At 39.5% G+C, this 20,186-nt stretch overlaps 1 protein-coding gene across 10 annotated transcripts in view; it reads right to left on the bottom strand.

The window, feature by feature from the left end:
* Positions 1-20,186, bottom strand: part of GPBP1L1 (GC-rich promoter binding protein 1 like 1) — a 75,814-nt gene that overhangs the window by 45,780 nt on the left and 9,848 nt on the right. The window contains exon 2 of one of the 10 annotated variants that reach the window (XM_055586027.1): positions 4,276-4,360. The exons of the other annotated variants lie outside the window; for them this stretch is intronic. The gene's annotated coding sequence lies outside the window, so the exon portion shown is untranslated. The remainder of the gene's footprint in view (positions 1-4,275; positions 4,361-20,186) is intronic. 10 annotated transcript variants of the gene reach the window in all.

The following is a 20,186-nucleotide window of genomic DNA, read 5'->3' as shown; positions in this document are numbered from 1 at the left end:
CCTCAAAGTTAAACACAGAGTTAGCATACAATCTATCATTTCTATTCCTAGGTGTACAGAGACAAGAAATGAAAACACGTGTCCACACAAAAACTTGTAAGTGAATGTTCACCGCAGTTTTATTCATAAAAGCTACAAGAAGAAACTCAAATGCCCATCAATAGATAGATAAGAAAATGTGGTATATTCATACAACAGAATATTATTCAGCTATGAAAATGAATGAAGTACTGATACATGCTCCAAGGATGAACTCTGAAAGCATTATGCTAAATGAAAGATGCCAAATATGCAAAACAACACATATTACATGACTCCATTTATATGAAATATCCAATCCAGAGAGACAGAACAATTAGTGGTTACCAGGGGTTGGAGGAGGGGATGTGACTGCTTAATGCATTTGAGGTTTGGGATAATGAAAAAGCTCTGGAACCTGACAGCGATGATGGTTGGAAAACACTGTGAGTGTACTTGCTGCCATCAAACTGTACACTTTAAAATGGTTACAACAGTAAATCTTATATGCATTTTGCCACAATTAAAAAAAAAATAGTACTACAGTGCAGTTGTTAAGTCAAAAGAAACCATAATATTAAATATAAACAATGCACTACATCATTCTTTTTAGGTTTTATCTAAATAATTTTTAGATAAAACGCTGTCTTCCTGCATACGCATATCAGAACTGCCTATTTGAATACTAGATCCAACCATTCATTCACAAACATCTGTCAAATATTTTAGCTTTACAAATCCTCTGACTTCCTGGCTACTTCCCATATGCCCAGCAATCTACAAGATACTTCATAACATGATCTAATTTTACACCTTGTAATAAGTTGCTAGAGAGGATGTCCCTGCCAGGGACCTTATCTCAATCTCCTCTAAGTTAAGCTTCCATTATCAATCCATATGTGTTCATGACCTCACTAACTCTTATTTTCTCCACAGTCCAATATCCCTCTAGGTATTTAGGTTCATTTCCCTTCAGTCTTAACAAAACTTCCATAAAGAGCAGTGTACTGCCAGCATCTCCATTTTCTCACTCCCCATTTATTTCTCAATCCATTGCAAATTTAATTTCTTCCCACAACTTCAATGAACACTTATCTGTCCTTTTAATTCCAAAATTTGAAGAGTATCTCCTAGTTTCTTTACCACTAAAATGAAAGCTGCGCTTCTTCACATGTTGAAGGTTAATAAACCAACAAATATATAAAAACCGCACATTACTTCTTTATCAACTCTTAATCAAAGGGCTTCCCAGGTGGCACTAGTGGTAAAGAACCTGCCTGCCAACACAGGAGACATAACAGACTTGGGTTTGATCCTTGGGTCAGGAAGATCCCTTGGAGGAGGGCATGGCAACCCAATCCAGTTTTCTTGCCTGGAGAATCCCATGGACAGAGGAGCCTGGCAGGCTACAATCCATGGGGTTGCAAAGAGTTGGACACGACTGAGCACACAATCAAAGAGTGGGTGAAAGGAAATATAAAGCCAGATAGTTTATTTAGTCATATTCTGGGAGAATTTTTAATTAAAACACTAATCTGTGCAACTCCTAACATATACTTTATTCTTCCTTCCTTCCTGACACCAGGTTAGCTATCCACTCAGAGATTAACAATAAGAAAAAGCCAACGCAAGCTCTAAAATGTTAGGAGACTTAACCAAGGTAACACATCTAATAAGTGACTGGGTCAGGTCTGGTACACTAATTTTCTAATTTCACTGCTTTCTGAAATATACACACTGATTGTTTCCAGTCATGAAATAATTCCGATACTTAGAAAAACAGAACAAATTCCTTAAAATTCTATGGAGCAAAAATCTAAAGAGGGATGTTAATTTATACACTTTTTCTGGGCCTTTCTTTCTGTATTTCTCTTTTACTTATCTCGGTTAGTCAAGAGTGGCTGGCTTCCAGGCAAAGCTGAAAGACAAAAAATTAAACCTTTTGGTGCTAAGAAAAAAGAAGCACATAAAAAAATGTGGCTTTAAAATACATGGTTCCTGATCCTTTTTAAAAAGTAAATTTTATTTATTTATTTATGGCTGCATGGGGTCTTCGCTGCTGCGCGCAGGCTTTCTTTAGTTGTAGCAAGCAGGGGCCACTCTCTAGATGCGGTGTGCGGGCTTCTCTTGTTGTGGAGCATGGGCTCGAGCGCCTTTAGTTGCAGTGCGCAGGCTCAGTAGTCATGGCCCACGAGGGCCTCAGCTTATTTGCCCCAAGGTATGTGGAATCTTCCCAGACCAGGGATTGAACCACATTTCCTGCAACGGCAGGCAAGTTCTCAACCACTGGACCACCAGGGAAGTCCCATGGTCCTGATCTGAAATAAAACTGCACTCTCATGTAGTTAGCCATGCCAATACCTTAAAAGAACATGACCCGTATATCCAACTCCATCACAGGCAAAAATGATTCAGAACATGTACTGCTGAGCCATGAAGTTCCAAGGACCTATCATATCCACAGCTAGCTAAGGGAAAGAATGCAAAGAAGCCATAAGGGGTTCTTTCTACAAAATGGTATCAGGCTTATACCAACTGATCTTGGCTAGAAGGGATAAATGGACAAAGAGTTGAAAGGAACTTCTCTACCTTCAACTTCTACATGTTCACTTCTCTGAAATGCATATAAAGTTTCCGTATAAGGAAGCACCTGTGTGGGACTGACTTCCCTGGTGGCTCAGTGGTGAAGAATCTGCCAATGCAGGAGACACAGGTTCAACCCCTGATTCAGGAATATCCCACATGCTGAAGAACGACTCAGCCCATGGGCCACAACTACTAAGCCTGTCCTCTAGAGCCTGGGAACCGCAACTACTGAAGTCCACACACGCTAGAGTCTGTGCTCCAGAACAAGAGAAGTCAATGCAATGAGAAGCCCTGTGCACCACAACTGCAGAGTAGCCCCTGCTCTCCGTAACTAGAGAAAAGCCCACACAGCAGTGAAGGCCTGGCACAGACAAAAGTAAATAAATAAAAAGAAAAGAAAAGAAAAAAAAAAAAAAAAAAAGGCATCTGTGGTCAAGACATCATGTTAATTCTTCTTTCCCATCCTCTTTCCCAGGAATGTTTCACAAGTGCCCTTCTCCTTCTTACCCATCTTACTATGGTGTGCTATTCCAAGTGGATTAAGAAGAAAGTCTTTTGATTCATGTTGGAGAGTTCTCATTGTAGAATGTGGTAACAGGTGTGATAACAATTTTTATTTAATGATGTCATTTTTTGGTCCCCTTACTAGTATCAAAGAATGCTACTGTAAGCAAGTATGATGAGAGCACAGAGGATATGGGTAAGGCATAAAGCATTATTTCACCTAGGTGAAAGAATCATAGCAATGCTCCTGAATTTTGGGAGGTATCAATCTACTGTGAAGCTCAGCAAGGACTCACTTACTTGTGTCTAAGACTGTGTCCTAGCTGCATTAAAATGTGTCCCATACACAATGGAGTATTACTCAGCCATTAAAAAGAATACATTTGAATCAGTTCTAATGAGGTGGATGAAACTGGAGCCTATTATACAGAGTGAAGTAAGCCAGAAAGAAAAACACCAATACAGTATACTAACGCATATATACGGAATTTAGAGAGATGGTAACAATAACCCTGTATGCGAGACAGCAGAAGAGACACAGATGTATAGAACAGTCTTCTGGACTCTTGTGGGAGAGGGCAAGGGTGGGATGATTGGGAGAATGGCATTGAAACATATATAATATCATATAAGAAATGCACCGCCAGTCCAGGTTCAATGCATGATAATGGATGCTCTGGGCTGGTGCACTGGGATGACCCAGAGGGAGGGTACAGGGAGGGAGGAGGGAGGGGGTTTCAGTATGGGGAACATGGACAGCCATGGTGGATTCATGTTGATGTATGGCAAAACCAATACAATATTGTAAAGTAATTAGCCTCCAATTAAAATAAATAAATTTATATCTAAAAAAATAAAATGTGTCCCAGTTACATGCTTTGCATGACTCCAAGCTGTCGAGGGTGAAAAGATCCTAAAAATTTACTTTTAAGAGATCAACATTACATACCTGAATAAAAGGAACTTGCAAAGCTTGAAAACATGAAAAGGGAACATACCAGACATATGTTGGGGATTTGCATTCCATTTTGTTGAACAACTATTCAAGACATGAAGAAACATTTTAACTGACTTTTGCTGAAAGATTTGATACTATAAATCCATATTCATTTATGTGCTATCACATATCAGTATTTCACTGCACATTTACTCATTCCTACCACACACTTGGGCTTTCCTGTTGGCTCAACAGTAAAGAATCCATCTGCCAATGCAGGAGACATGAGTTTGATCCCTGGGTTGGGAAGATTCCCTGGGAAAGGAAATGGCAACTCATTCCAGTATTCTTGCCTGGGAAATCCCATGGACAGAGGAACCGGGTGAGTTATGACATGCAGTCACAAAGAGTCAGACACAACTTAGTGACTAACCACCACCACCACAGACTAATAATTTACAAAGACTTTTAAAAGAGTTTTACTGCTTAAAAAATGTTCCTAGCAAAATGAATTGATTAAAAACTACATTAGGTAATACAAATATTCCCAAAATGCAATCTAGGACATAATGGCCTAAACTTATAAACAGCAAACAAAAAACCACAAAGCAAAAACAAAAAAACTTCTTTCAATTTAAATAATTTCTCCCTCTCAGATGCTGACTTGTCATTTAAATTCATTTAATGAAAGCATAACCTTCAACCACGAAATGAAATTTCTATTCTATCTATACTATATACCACAACTCCAAACTTAGCTCTACAATACCGCTGAGATTTGGCTTTAATTTTTTTTAATAATCAGCGAGAAAACTCTAAAATATGCAGTGTCGAATTTTTAGCCAATCTTGTTTTAATTTTGGCTCCATAAAAACTGCTTTTAAATAAAAAAGTAAAGGTATACTTTATCTTTTAGATTTTTATTTCTTTATTTTTATTTTTGGCTCTGCTGAGTCTTCACTGCAACACAAGGGCATTCTCTAGTTGTGATGAGTGGGGGCCACACTTGACTTGCAGGGTGTGGGCTTCTTACTGAGGTGTTACGGAGCATGGGCTCTAGGGCACACAGGCTCCAGTAGTTGTGGCGCGTGGGCTTAGCTATCTTGCAGCAGGTGAGATCTTCCCAGACCAGAGACCAAACCTGGATAGCCCCTGCACTGGCAGGCACATTCTTAACTGCTGCACCATATTAGGGAAGTTAAATAGTCTTGTTTCGGCTTCAGAGACAAAGAAGAGCAGGCCTCGAACCTTGCTTCTAACTGGCCTGGACATTGCTCTGACTGTGGTCTGAGTGCAAGCCTTGCAGCAGCATAGATAAGATACCAGATGAATCTTAAGATTGTTGAGTCCCTGGAGCGGGGCTGGGCTTAACAACATTCCAAGTTTTGTCACAGTTCTGACAAAACACGGTCCACTGGAGACAGGAATGGCAAACCACTCTAGTATTCTTGCCATGAGAACCAAATGAACAGTATGAAAACGCAAAAATATACCACACTGAAAGATGAACTCCCCAGGCTGGCAGGTACCCAATATGCTACTGGATAAGAGTGGAGAAATAACTCCAGAAAGAACGAAAAGACAGAGCCAAAGTGAAAACAACATCCAGTTGTGGACGTGACTGGTGATGGAAGTCAAGTGTGATGCCATAAAAAACAATATTCCATAGGAACCTGGAATGTTAGGTCCATGAATCAAGGTAAACTGGATGTGGTCAAACAGGAGATGAAAAGTGGACTTTGTAGGAATCAATGAACTAAAATGGACCAGAATGGCCGAATTTAATTCAGATGACCATTATATCTACTACTGTGGGCAAGAATCCCTTAGAAGAAATGGAGTAGCCCTCATAGTCAACAAAAGAGTCCGAAATGCAGTACTTGGGTGCAATCTCAAAAACGACAGAATGATCTCTGTTCACTTCCAAGGCAGATCATTCAGTATCACAGTAATCCAAGTCTATGCCCGAACTACTACTGTTGAAGCAAGCTGAAGTTGAACGGTTCTATGAAGACCTACAAGACCTTCTAGAACTAACACCAAAAAAAGATGTCCTTTTTATCACAGGGGACTGGAATGCAAAAGTAGAAAGTCAAGAGATACTTGGAATAACACACAAATTTGGCCTTGGAGTACAAAATGAAGCAGGGCAAAGACTAACAATTTGCCAAGACAACACACTGATCATAGCAAACACCCTCTTCCAACAACACAAGAGAAGACTCTACACATGGACATCACCAGATGGTCAATACCAAAAGCAGATCAATTATATTTTTTGCAGCCAAAGATGGAGAAGCTCTATACAGTCAGCAAAAACAAGACTGGGAGCTGGCTGTGGCTCAGATCACAAACCCCTAATTGCCAAATTCAGACTTAAATTGAAGAAAGTAGGGAAAACCATTAGACCATTCAGTTATGACCTAAATCAAATCCCTTATGTTTATACAGTGGAAGTGACAAATAGATTCAAGGGATTAGATCTGATAGACAGAGTGCCTGAAGAACTACAGTGTCCATGACATTGTACAGGAGGCAGGGATCAAGACCATCCCGAAGAAAAAGAAATGCAAAAAATCAGAATGGTTGTCTGAGGAGGCCTTACAAATAGCTGAAAAAAGAAGAGAAGTGAAAGGCAAAGGAGAAAAGGAAAGATACACCCAATACCCATCTGAATGCAGAGTTCCGACGAATAGTAAGGAAAGATAAGAAAGCCTTCCTCAGTGATCAATGCAAAGAAATAGAGGAAAACAATAGAATCGGAAAGACTAGAGATGTCTTCAAGAAAATTAGAGATATCAAGGGAACATTTCATGCAAAGATGGGCACAATAAAGGACAGAAATGCTATGGACCTAACAGAAGCAGAAGATATTAAGAAGAGGTGGCAAGAATACACAAAGGTAAGGTAAGTCACTTCAGTCGTGTCCAACTCTGTGCTATCCCATAGACAGCAGCCCACCATGCTCCCCCGTCCCTGGGATTCTCCAGGCAAGAACACTGGAGTGGGTTGCCATTTCCTTCTCCAATGCATTAAAGTGAAAAGTGAAAGTGAAGTCGCTCAGTCGTGTCCGACCTCAGCGACCCCATGGACCGCAGCCCACCAGGCTCCTCCGTCCATGGGATTCTCCAGGCAAGGAGTAGGGTGCACAAAAGAACCATACAAAAAAAGATCTTCACGACCCAGATAACCACGATGGTGTGATCACTCACCTAGAGCCAAACATCCTGGAATGTGAAGTCAGGTGGGTTTTAGGAAGCATCACTATGAACAAAGCTAGTGGAGGTGATGGAATTCCAGTTGAGCTATTTCAAATCCTAAAAGATGATGCTGTGAAAATACTGCACTCAATATGCCAGCAAATTTGGAAACCTCAGCAATGGCCCACAGGACTGGAAAAGGTCAGTTTTCATTCCAATTCCAAAGAAAGGAAATGCCAAAGAATGTTCAAACTACCACACAATTGCACTCATCTCACATGCTAGCAAAGTAATGCTCAAAATCCTCCAAGCCAGACTTCAACAGTACATGAACTGAGAACTTCCAGATGTTCAAGCTGGTTTTAGAAAAGGCAGAGGAACCAGAGATCAAATTGCCAACAACCGCTGGATCATCGAAAAAGCAAGAGTTCCAGAAAAACAACTTCTGCTTTATTGACTACTCCAAAGTCTTTGACTGTGTGGATCAAAACAAACTTGGAACATTCTTAAAGAGATGGGAATACCAGACCACTTTACTTGCCTCCTAAGAAATCTGTATGCAGGTCAGGAAGCAACAGTTAGAACTGGACATGGAACAGCAGACTGGTTCCAAATTGGGAAAGGAGCACGTCAAGGCTGTATATTGTCACCCTGCTTATTTAACATATATGCAGAGTACATCATGCACAATGCTAGGCTGAATGAAGCACAAGCTGGAATCAAGATTGCTGGGAGAAATATCAATAACCTCAGAAACACAGATGATACCACTCCTATGGCAGAAAGTGAAAAAGAACTAAAGAGCCTCTTGATGAAAGTCAAAGAGGAGAGTGAAAAAGTTGGCTTAAAGCTCAACATTCAGAAAACTAAGATCATGGCATACGATCCCATCACTTCATGGCAAATAGATGGGGAAACAGTGGAAACAGTGGCACACTTTTATTTTCTTGAGCTCCAAAACCACTGCAGAGGGTGAATGCAGCCGTGAAATTAAGAGACAGTTGCTCCTTGGAAGAAAAGTTATGAGCAAAATAGACAGAATATTAAAAAGCAGAGACATTACTCTGCCAACAAAGGTCCGTCTAGTCAAAGCTATGGTTTTTCCAGTAGTCATGTATGGATGTGAGAGTTGGACTATAAAGAAAGCTGAGTGCCAAAGAATTGAACTTTTGAACTGTGGTGTTGGAGAAGACTCTTGAGAGTCCCTTGGACTGCAAGGAGATCCAATCAGTCCATCTTAAATGAAATCAGTCCTAAATATTCATTGGAGGGACTGATACTGAAGCTAAAACTTGAATACTTTGGCCACCTGATGCGAAGAACTGACTCACCGGAAAAGACCCTGGTGCTGGGAAAGATTGAAGGCAGGAGGAAAAGGGGACGACAGAGGATGAGATGGTTGGATGACATCACAGACTCAATGGACAGGACTTTGAGCAAGCTCCGAGAGTTGGTAATGGACAGGGAAGCCTGGCATGTGGCAGTCCATGGGGTCGCCAAGAGTCAGACACGACTGTTCAACTGAATTGAAGTTTTATGCGTGAACATAAATCAGAGCTTCAGTTTGATCACAGATTGATGATGCTATAAGTTTGTATCCTAGGATTATACTTGGGAATCGTGAACTACAATTTTGCAGTCACCTACAGAACTGAGGGGCTGCCTGGTACCTTTTCCCAACTGGGTCTCCAGATGTGCTGTGACATGGGACTTCTCAGCACTGTTTGAGTTTGTGAAAACTCAATTTGTTTGTCAAAACCCAATTTGAAAAAAAAGACCAATTTGTTGATGTATCTTCTGCTGTTTCTAGTTCTCTTTTCTTTTAATGTTAGTATATTGAAAGTAAGCTAGATAATGCTCTAATGAATATTAGTATTATTTATTTGTATATAATGAGTGGCTTATCCTTTGAACCTGAGGCAAAAGTTTCGGCAAAACAGACCACAGGGAAACTCAATAGATACAATTTAGTAATTGGATAAGCTTTTGGCATATTTCCTAGAATGCAACATCATCTCATAGATAGGATAGTTTACAATCTGCTTATACCACAGAACTGAAAAAGGATGTAACCTATTTCTCATCTAACAGATCATAAAAATTACTTCTGATGATGGATTTATGAATGATTTTTTTGTAACTCATTTTGGTAAATCTAGAAGGACCCAAAGAATGCAGTGGCACCGACTTAACAAACCATGCTGCTGCTGCTAAGTCGCTTCAGTCGTGTCCAAACCATGCTGCTGCTGCTAAGTCGCTTCAGTCGTGTCCAAACCATGCTGCTGCTGCTAAGTCGCTTCAGTCGTGTCCGACTCTGCAACCCCATAGACGGCAGCCCACTAGGCTCCTCTGTCCCTGGGATTCTCCAGGCAAGAATATCCACTTTTAGAACTTTATCCAAAAAAGTGAAAGACAGGAAGTGACCTTATAGCAATCTGTTTTCATCTGTTAAGTAACCTTTTTCTATAGGACTGATCACCTATAAATTTTTAATGTCTTCCACTGAACTAAAGCACAAAGACCATTATCTTATATAGTAGACACTCACTGTTGAATGCATAAATAAATGTAGGAACTGCTGACTAATAGGTAGTACATCTTCAACTTCACAAGGTAATGCCATATTGCTTTTCAATCAGGTCACCAATCTACACCAGCAGAAGTGGTTATTTTTAGAGTTCCATCTGTTCCAAACTCTCACAAAGCTAGGTATGGCTAGACTGGCAGTTAATTTTCTGCTCTGCTGGTGGGTATAAAATGATGACCTACCACAGTCTTTGCATCATTTAATCTATTTATCATCTCTTCGTGTTTCATCTTTTGGTAAAATTATCTATTCTTATCATTTTACCATTCTTTCAGTAGCTGGTCTTTTTCTTATCTGAAGTAAGAGAATACAATAGACCCCAATCTTCTGATTATAGTGTTTCAAGTATCTTTTCCAACTTCATGTTTTTTTTTTTTAATGAACATAAGTTCTTATTTTAAATGTAATCAACACACCTGAAAGTAACACAACATTGTGAATCAACTATATTCCAATAATTTTTTTAAATAAATAGCTGAAAAAAATGTAGTCAAAATTGCTGATCAAGACATGATTATCTGGAGGGTGGGGGCACACCATGCAGCATGTGGGATCTGTTTCCCAGCCAGGGATTGAACTGGTGCCTCCTGCAGCAGTAACACCGAGTCTTAACCACTGGACTGCTAGGAAGTCCCTAAGATACCTATTTTTAATCTAATGTATAAAAGCCTTTCTTCCCCAAAGTTCAAAGAATTTACCTACATTAATCTTCTTAGTTTTACAGTTTTGCCTTTCACATTTAAGACATCAATCAGTTGGAACTGATTTGTATCCAGTATGAGGTCCAGGTTCAGTTTCATTTTTTTTTTACTGCATGAGTAACTAGTCCCAAATGTCCCAAACCATTCTTTCTCCACTGATTTAAAAAGCCAACTCAGAGTTCTCTGGTGGCCTAGTGGTTAGGATTCCAGGCTTTCACAATCCCTGGTCAGGCAACTGAGATCCTCTAAGCCATGGGTTATCACCCCTCAAAAGGCCAGCTCAATTTTAAATTGTTTCTACATGTGCATGGATCTGTTTCTAGACTTCTGTTCCACTTGTTCATTTGTGTATTCCTATACTACAACTCATTCATGTTAAGAAGGAAGGAAAAGAGACAGAAAAGTTGACATATCCACACTGAAAATATTCACAAAGGACTGGTGTAACCTTTGTCAGGGAGCAGCATGAGTGGCAACCATCCATTCCATCATGATATACTCTTCTCCCTACTTTGTGATTACTTCTTTTCTTATTCTTTTTCTTTTGCTCTGTAAATATAACCACTACCTAAAAGCTCTGATGCAGCACATTTTGTTTCTTTGGAATCTCTTCACCGTCTCATTCATTTTTAAGTCTTCTTTTCTCACCTCTAAGTGGGTAACTTAAATAAATCTCTACTTCATGAAGCATTAGATCATGCACATACCTATACTCAAGTATCCATCACCATGTATTATTTACCTGTTTATATATTTATTTCCCTATGCTTGATAGGGACTAATAGCAAATGGGGCAATCTCTTAGTACACACAGAATGACCATTAAATAATCATTTCTTTAAGAAATGTTGACAACTTTATCCATTAGCATCTCCTTTAACTGTTCTTAAGACCTCTCTTCAGAGAAAGCAATGGCACCCCACTCCAGTACTCTTGCCTGGAAAACCCCATGGATGGAGGAGCCTGGTAGGCTGCAGTCCATGAGGTTGCTAAGAGTCAGATAACTGAGCGACTTCACTTTCACTTTTCACTTTCATGCATTGGAGAAGGAAATGGCAACCCACTCCAGTGTTCTTGCCTGGAGAATCCCAGGGACAGAGGAGCCTGGTGGGCTGCTGTCTATGGGGTCACACAGAGTCAGACACAACTGAATCGACTTAGCGGTAGCAGCAGCAAGACCTCTCTTTAAACATTTCTTATTCCTTAAACTGCAGGGTCCAAGACTATTGACTTTGCATATCTTCAGATATTCACTGGCCCTAAAATTTCCTTTCCAAATCTCATGATTTGAAAAGAATACTACTTAGGTTTAAATGTCTACCACTTTCAATTCCTCTAAAGGACCAAGAAACCCTACAATAGTCTATACTCATTTGTTAACTGTGCATTCATTTCCTTCCCAAGTCCTTAATAAGGAGAACTCCAAGTTACTGGTGCCTTATTAACTTTCATATTATTATTTCATCAGAGGGAAGAGCCCAGGGTCATATTCTACTTTTTTTTTTTTAATTTCAGGAGATTAATTCATACCTACAACTTCTAAACCATGAAATTTGAGCACATCTTTCAATGAACCAAAAAGAGATATGATACACCTTTAAGATTTCTTTCACTGCCGTTTCTGTCAAGATAATACTTACTAGCATGATTATTAATACTGATAAGTAAGGTCTGCTATTACATGATAGGAGTCCAGCAAACAAAAAAAATATATTTCTAGTACAAACTCAATGATGACCAAGTTATCTGTCAAAAAATATAACTGCGTATTTAACATATTACTCTGCCCATAAGAGACATGCATGTGATAATTGAGTGGTCTGAAATTCAATAAAAGCACTACATAATATATTACTCAGAATTACTCATAAACTCATACTTTCAAAACCTGAGTAAAATTATGAAGTACTATCTCACACTCTCCAAACTGGCAAAAACAAATCCTGAAACTATCAAGTGCTAATAAAAATACAAAGCAACAAGAAATTTTCACATATTGCTGGTGTAAGTGTAAACTCATACAACTACTTTTGAAAACAGTTTGACAAATACAAAACTGAAGCTGTGAAACATCTATGACCCACCCAGTCTTAACCATACATGAAAGTAAGACAAAGTGCATAAGAATATTTGCTACAGGATTGTATACAGTAAACAAAAAACTAAATTACCTAAATGTTCACCAATAAACTGATTTAGAGTTTCTCTGGTGCCTCAATGGTAAAGAATCTGCCTGCCAATGAGAAGATATAGGTTTGATCCCTGCATCGGGAAGATCCCCTGCAGAAGGAAATGGCAACCCACTCCAGTATTCTTGCCTGGGAAATCCCAGGTACAGAGGAGCCTGGCAGGCTACAGTCCTTGGAGTCTGGACACGACTTAGCAACTAAACAACAGCACAAGACTGATTAAATTGTGGATTTGTACAATGCCAACAAAGGACCGTCTAGTCAAGGCTATGGTTTATCCTGTGGTCATGTATGGATGTGAGAGTTGGACTGTGAAGAAAGCTGAGTGCCGAAGAATTGATGCTTTTGAACTGAAGTGTTGAAGAAGACTCGTGAGTCCCTTGGACTGCAAGGAGATCCAACCAGTCCATCCTAAAGGAGATCAGCCGTTCCTTGGAAGGAATGATGCTAAAGCTGAAACTCCAGTACTTTGGCCACCGCATGCGAAGAGTTGACTCACTGGAAAAGACTGTGATGCTGGGAGGGATAAGGGGCAGGAGGAAAAGGGGACGACAGAGGATGAGATGGCGGGATGGCATCACCGACTTGATGGACGTGAGTTTGAGTGAACTCCGGGAGATGGTGATGGACAGGGAGGCCTGGCGTGCTGCGATTCATGGGGTCGCAGAGAGTTGGACATGACTGAGCGACTGAACTGAACTGTACAGCAGGAAATGATCACACTAGAGATGTGCATAAACAAAATGGATGACTCTCACAAAGTAGAATAAAAAAGTTGTTAAACTATGATACCATATAAAGTTTAAAAAAATGAGTACAAAAAATAAAAATAAAAACGGAGTAACAGTATCAGATAGTTTTGGGAAGTGCTTAGTCACTCAGTCGAGTCTGACTCTTTGTGACCCCATTGACTGTAGCCCACCAGACTGCTTTGTCCATGGGGATTTTCCAGGCCAGAATACTGGAGTGGGTTGCCATGCCCTCCTCCAAGGGATCTTCCCAACCCAGGGACTGAACTCAGGTCTCCCACATTGCAAGCGGATTCTTTACCATCTGAGCTACTAGGGAAGTCCAAGAATGCTGGAGTGGGTAGCCTATCCCTTCTCCAGGGGAACTTCCCAGGAATCAAACCGGGGTCTCTTGCATTGCAGGCAAATTCTTTACCAGCTAAGCTACTAAAGGAAGCCTTAGTTTTGGGATATAGTCAAAGAAAGCAAAATTACTTAAAAATGCAAGAGAATGACAAACACCGAATTCAGGATGAAAGACACAAAGATATATAATCAAAAAGGAACATATATAAGGGCTTCAATTCTGCATACTGGCATAAGGATAAACATAGAGGTCAATGGAGCAGAACCAAGAAACCAGAAGTAAACCTGCTAAGTATGCCCAAATGATTTTTAACAAAGAAGCCAAGATATATCAACGGGGGAAAAATGGTCTTTCTTTTCAACAAACGGTGCAATGATCACTGGATATTCACGACAACAACACAAAAATTAACTATAAGTGGGTCAAAAGCCTTAGTATAAGAGCTAAAAGTAAACAGAGGAGTGATTTTAAGTTAGGGAAAGATAAATTGAACTTCCTTATCAAAATTAAAAACATTTGTGGTTCAAAGGACACAGTCAAGAAAGTGAAAGGACAATACAGAAAGAAAACATCTGCAAATCATATATCATGTAAGGGACTTGTATTCAAAATAATATCACAATAAAATATCACCTTACACCTATGACAATAGTTATTGATATTATAAAAAGGACAAGATACTGTCGAGGACGTAGAGAAAAGGGAACCCTTATGCACTGTTCATTGGAATGTAAACTAGTGCCGTCACTAGGGAAAACAGTATGGAGGTTCTTCAAAAATTTAAAAATAGAATTATCAAATGATCCAGCAATTCCAGTTCTGAGTTTTTTCCCAAAGGAAAGGAAAACACTAACTTGAAAAGCTATGCACCCCCATGCATGTACACACACACACCCCCTGAAATATTATTCAGCCATAAGAAAGAATGAATTCTTGCCATTTTCAAAAATATGGATGAACTTCGAGGGTACAAGGCTAAGTGAAATAAGACAGAGAGACAAATACTTTATGATCTCACTCATGTAGAATCTAAAAAAGCAGCACCAAGCTCATATACAGAGAACAGACTGGTAATTGCCAGAGGTGGAGTGGGGTGTGCCAAATGGTTAAAGGGGTCAAAAGGTACAAACTTCCAGTTACAAAATAAATAAGCTATGGGAATAAAAGGCATAGCATGGTGACTATAGTTAATTATGTTGTTTAGCCGCCAAGTCATGTCTGCTTCTTTTGCGACCCCACGGACTATAGCCTGCCAGGCTCCTCTGTTCATAAGACTTCCCAGGGCAAGGATACTGGAATGGTTTGCCATTTCCTTCTCCAGGGGATCGTCCCTACCCAGGGATCAAATGTGCATCTCCTGCAGATGCAGGTGGATTCTTTACTGCTGAGCCAACAGGGAAGCCCCACAGTTAATCATGTCGTTCAGTCGCCCAGTTGTAGCGAACTCTTTGTGACCCCATGGACTGCAGCATGCCAGGCGTCTCTGTTGATTATACTCAGTGCATATTTAAAAGTTGTAAGTTCTCATTACAAGAAAAAAATTCTGTAACTATGTGGTGACAAATGTTAACTAGACTTATTGTGTTGCTTATTTTGCGATATCTGCTATAATTATAAAATTATCATATACACCTGAAATAAAAAGTCAAAGTTCAATTAAAAAAGAATCCTACAACACAACAGTAAAAAGACAACCCAATTAAAAAGCGAGCAGAGGATATGAATAGACATTTCTCTCAAGATACCCAAGAGACCAAGGGGTCACATCAGAAAAGTTTCTTAAAAAGTCAGTTACCATATGAACCAGCAATTCCACTTCTAGAAAGATCCAAGAAAGATGTAGACATATATCCACACAAAAACTTGACATGAACATTCATAACAGCATTACTAACAACTGCAAAGAGGTAAAAATGCAAATGCCCATCAACTGATGAGTAAACAAACAAAACGTGGAATATTCATACAATAGACTATATGGCAAAAAAAAAAGAAAAATACCGAAACATACTACAACATGTATGAAAATTAAAAACATTATGCTTACTCTGTGGAAGAGGGAGAGGGTGGGAAGATTTGGGAGAATGGCATTGAAACATGTAAAATATCATGTATGAAACTAGTTGCCAGTCCAGGTTCGATGCACGATACTGGATGCTTGGGGCTGGTGCACTGGGATGACCCAGAGGGATGGTATGGGGAGGGAGGAGGGAGGAGGGTTCAGGATGGGGAACACATGTATTCCTGTGGCGGATTCATTTCGATATTTGGCAAAACCAATACAATATTGTAAAGTTTAAAAATAAAATAAAAAAATTATGCTTAGTGAAGGAAACCAGACACAAAAGACCACATAGTGTATAATTTTATTTATATGTAATGTCCAAAATAGGCAATTCCAGAGACAGAAAGGAGATTAGTGGCTGCCTAGAGTTGAAGAGGTGAATGTTAATGGTCATGAGACTTCTTTCCAGGGTGATGAAAATGTTCTAAAATTAGACAGTAGCAATGGTTATACAACTGTGAATATAGTAAAAAAAACAAACCCAAAAAACCCATTAAATTGTGCATGTAAAGTGTGTAGTTTGTTATGTAAATTCTATCTCAATAAAGCTGTCTTTAAAAAATTAGGCCAAGGATTAATAACAAACAAGGAACTTGTACAAAGTAGCAACACTCAAATTAGTTTCTTGTTGCAAGTGGCAAGACTTACTGTTTAATATATGGACGCAACTATTATCACCTTAATCCAAGAATCAACCTTAGCACTACTAAAAGTAGGTCAACCAAGTATTATGTGCATTATGACATGATGCAGAATGAGACAGAGCTATGATGTATTCTCACCAAAATGTTTAGATATAAATCCATCAAGCTTTTACCTGTAAACTTTAGAGATAAATACAGGAACAAAAGGAATAAACTAAGTGATACCTTAAGAATGCAACTGTACAAAAGCATTCTCAGGACAACCAGTCCAGTCTCAAAGTCAACATCACTGAAAAATAAGGACTAAGCTAGGTTAAAGGCTTCCCAGGTGGTGTAAAGGGTAAAGAATCCGACTGCCAATGCAGGAGACACAAATTCAATCCCTGGGTCGGAAAGATCCCCTGGCAAAGAAAATGGCAACCCATTCCAGTACTCTTGCCTGGGAAATCCCATGGACAGAGAAGCCTGGCGGGTTATAGTCAATGGGGTCACAAGAGTCAGACACAACTTAGCAACCGAACTACAAAGCTAGATTAAAGACAAATTAAACAAAGTGCATTTTAAATTACTTTTATTTTTACTTTATTTTTGGCCACACTGCACAGCTTGTGGGATTTTAGCTCCCCAACCAGGGAATGAGCCCAGGCCACAGAACCAAAGCGTTGAGCCCTAACCTGCCAAGAAATTCCCTAAACAAAGGGTTAACAATGGACAAGGTCCTGGTTCAGATAGTAGTTTGGATAACCAGCAGTAGCAAACAGTTTTTTTTGGATCAGCTGGGGAAATTTGAATAATAGCACCTGCATACCAAAGGAAAGGAATATGGAGTGTGGTATCACCCAGTTAAAAAAAAAGCCAAGCTGTAAACTGATCTCATTTTAGTAAAATAAAAGTAAAAACTTACATATATGTGCTCAGAGAAAGATCTCGGGAGGAAATGCACCAAAAGATAACAGTAGTGATTTCTGAATGACAGGAATGTCAAGTTTTTATTTTTACATATCTGTATACTCTAATATTCTACACAGCACATTCACTGTTTTTTTTAAAATAAAAGAATTAAAGACAGAATCAGACGGGGGGCTTTAATAAACTAACAGTGTCCAGGCCTTATCCCATATGTATTTAAAAATGTTGAGAACGACTGCTCTTAAGAATTGGGAGTGGATAAAAGGGAAAATTCTTGTCTAGGTTTGTCTTTAAAAAAGACATTCATGGACTTTTTAACTTATTGAGTTAGGAAGGAGACCACTCTAAATAGAGGCAATAAAGAAAAAAGCAATAAAAAAATAAATAAATAGAGGCAATAACTATATCTTATAGAAGGAGCAAATTATATTAGTCAATTTTACAAATTAGGATCCTTGGTTGAAAAAAAGAAATCTGGTTTCGGTATATTAGCAGAATAGGAAATTTATCAACAGGATATTGAGAGTCCAAAAAAATAAAAAATAAAATAAATGATCTGGCAAACGTGTAAAAAATTAAGTCAAGTCAAGCAGTCAAAACCACCAACCAAAGTCACATCACAAGAAGAAGTCTCTTAGAAAACTGCGCACTAGCTAGTATGCCACTGCCACAAGTTAAAAGAATTAATTCTAAACTGTCCTTGCTCCTTTGTATCTCTCCCACTCCAGATTCAAGTACCCAGTCAAGTGTATTTGATTGGCTCAGCTGGGTCATAGCTACCAGGGGCCTGGGAAAGAAAGTATATGTGTGTATGCAAACAAGTTACATGTCCTTTTCCAGCTTCCACTCCCATCAAGTTTCACAAAAAGGCAATACTGGAACAGGGTTAAATGGCAAACAGACAAAAGAAACAAAGAAAGTCCAATTACTAGAATGTTCAACATACTACAAACAAAGCTAGTGGAGGTGATGGAATTCCAGTTGAGCTATTCCAAATCCTGAAAGATGGTGCTGTGAAAGTGCTGCACTCAATATGCCAGCAAATTTGGAAAACTCAGCAGTGGCCACAGGACTGGAAAAGGTCAGTTTTCATTCCAGTCCCAAAGAAAGGCAATGCCAAAGAATGCTCAAACTACCGCACAATTGCACTCATCTCACACGCTAGTAAAGTAATGCTCAAAATTCTCCAAGCCAGGCTTCAGCAATATGTGAACCGTGAACTTCCAGATGTTCAAGCTGGTTTTAGAAAAGGCAGAGGAACCAGAGATCAAATTGCCAACATCCACTGGATCATGGAAAAAGCAAGAGAGTTCCAGAAAAACATCTATTTCTGCTTTATTGACTATGCCAAAGCCTTTGACTATGTGGATCACAATAAACTGTGGAAAATTCTGAAAGAGATGGGAATACCAGACGACCTGACCTGCCTCTTGAGAAATCTGTATGCAGGTCCAGAAGCAACAGTTAGAACTGGACATGAACAACAGACTGGTTCCAAATAGGAAAAGGAGTTCGTCAAGGCTGGATATTGCCACCCTGCTTATTTAACTTATATGCAGAGTACATCATGAGAAACGCTGGACTGGAAGAAACACAAGCTGGAATCAAGATTGCCGGGAGAAATATCAATAACCTCAGATATGCAGATGACACCACCCTTATGGCAGAAAGTGAAGAGGAACTAAAAAGCCTCTTGATGAAAGTGAAAGTGGAGATTGAAAAAGTTGGCTTAAAGCTCAACATTCAGAAAACGAAGATCAAAAAAGAAAACGAAGATCATGGCATCCGGTCCCATCACTTCATGGGAAATAGATGGGGAAACAGTGTCAGACTTTATTTTTCTGGGCTCCAAAATCACTGCAGATGGTGACAGCAGCCATGAAATTAAAAGACGCTTACACCTTGGAAGGAAAGTTATGACCAAACTAGACAGTATATTCAAAAGCAGAGACATTACTTTGCCAACAAAGGTCCGTCTAGTCAAGGCTATGGTTTTTCCTGGGGTCATGTATGGATGTGAGAGTTGGACTGTGAAGAAGGCTGAGTGCCGAAGAGTTGATGCTTTTGAACTGTGGTGTTGGAGAAGACTCTTGAGGGTCCCTTGGAGTGCAAGGAGATCCAACCAGTCCATTCTGAAGGAGATCAGCCCTGGGATTTCTTTGGAAGGAATGATGCTAAAGCTGAAACCCCAGTACTTTGACCACCTCATGCGAAGAGCTGACTCACTGGAAAAGACTCTGATGCTGGGAGGGATTGGGGGCAGGAGGAGAAGGGGACGACAGAGGATGAGATGGCTGGATGGCATCACCGACTCGATGGACGTGAGTCTGAGTGAACTCCAGGAGTTGGTGATGGACAGAGAGGCCTGGCGTGCTGCGATTCATGGGGTCGCAAAGAGTTGGACATGACTGAGTGACTGATCTGATCAACATATAAGTCTTCCCATTAGTAACAAATTTTAATCATTGTGCCTTCTGATTCATTCTCCAAAAAACATTTCCTAAAAGTAATTTCCCAAAGTATAAAATTTTTAGACTAAAATTTGCAACCTTTCTCAGGTAGTTATCTCCTTTCCAACATTGTGTTATTAAAAGGTCACAAGCACCTGCTGCAAACATACCTATATACTATCCCACTAATAGAAATGTAATTTACTTAAATCGCAACAGTTCCAAATAAACAAACATATTATGAAACATACTATGTTACAAAAGTATATTTATCACCTGATGCAATCTGACATTAAATTCT

Source organism: Bubalus kerabau, chromosome 6 (assembly GCF_029407905.1).
Source record: "Bubalus kerabau isolate K-KA32 ecotype Philippines breed swamp buffalo chromosome 6, PCC_UOA_SB_1v2, whole genome shotgun sequence".
NCBI classification, from domain to species: Eukaryota; Metazoa; Chordata; class Mammalia; order Artiodactyla; family Bovidae; genus Bubalus; species Bubalus kerabau.
Note: the sequence above shows the minus strand (reverse complement) of the source record. Positions and strands in the feature narration are given on the sequence as shown.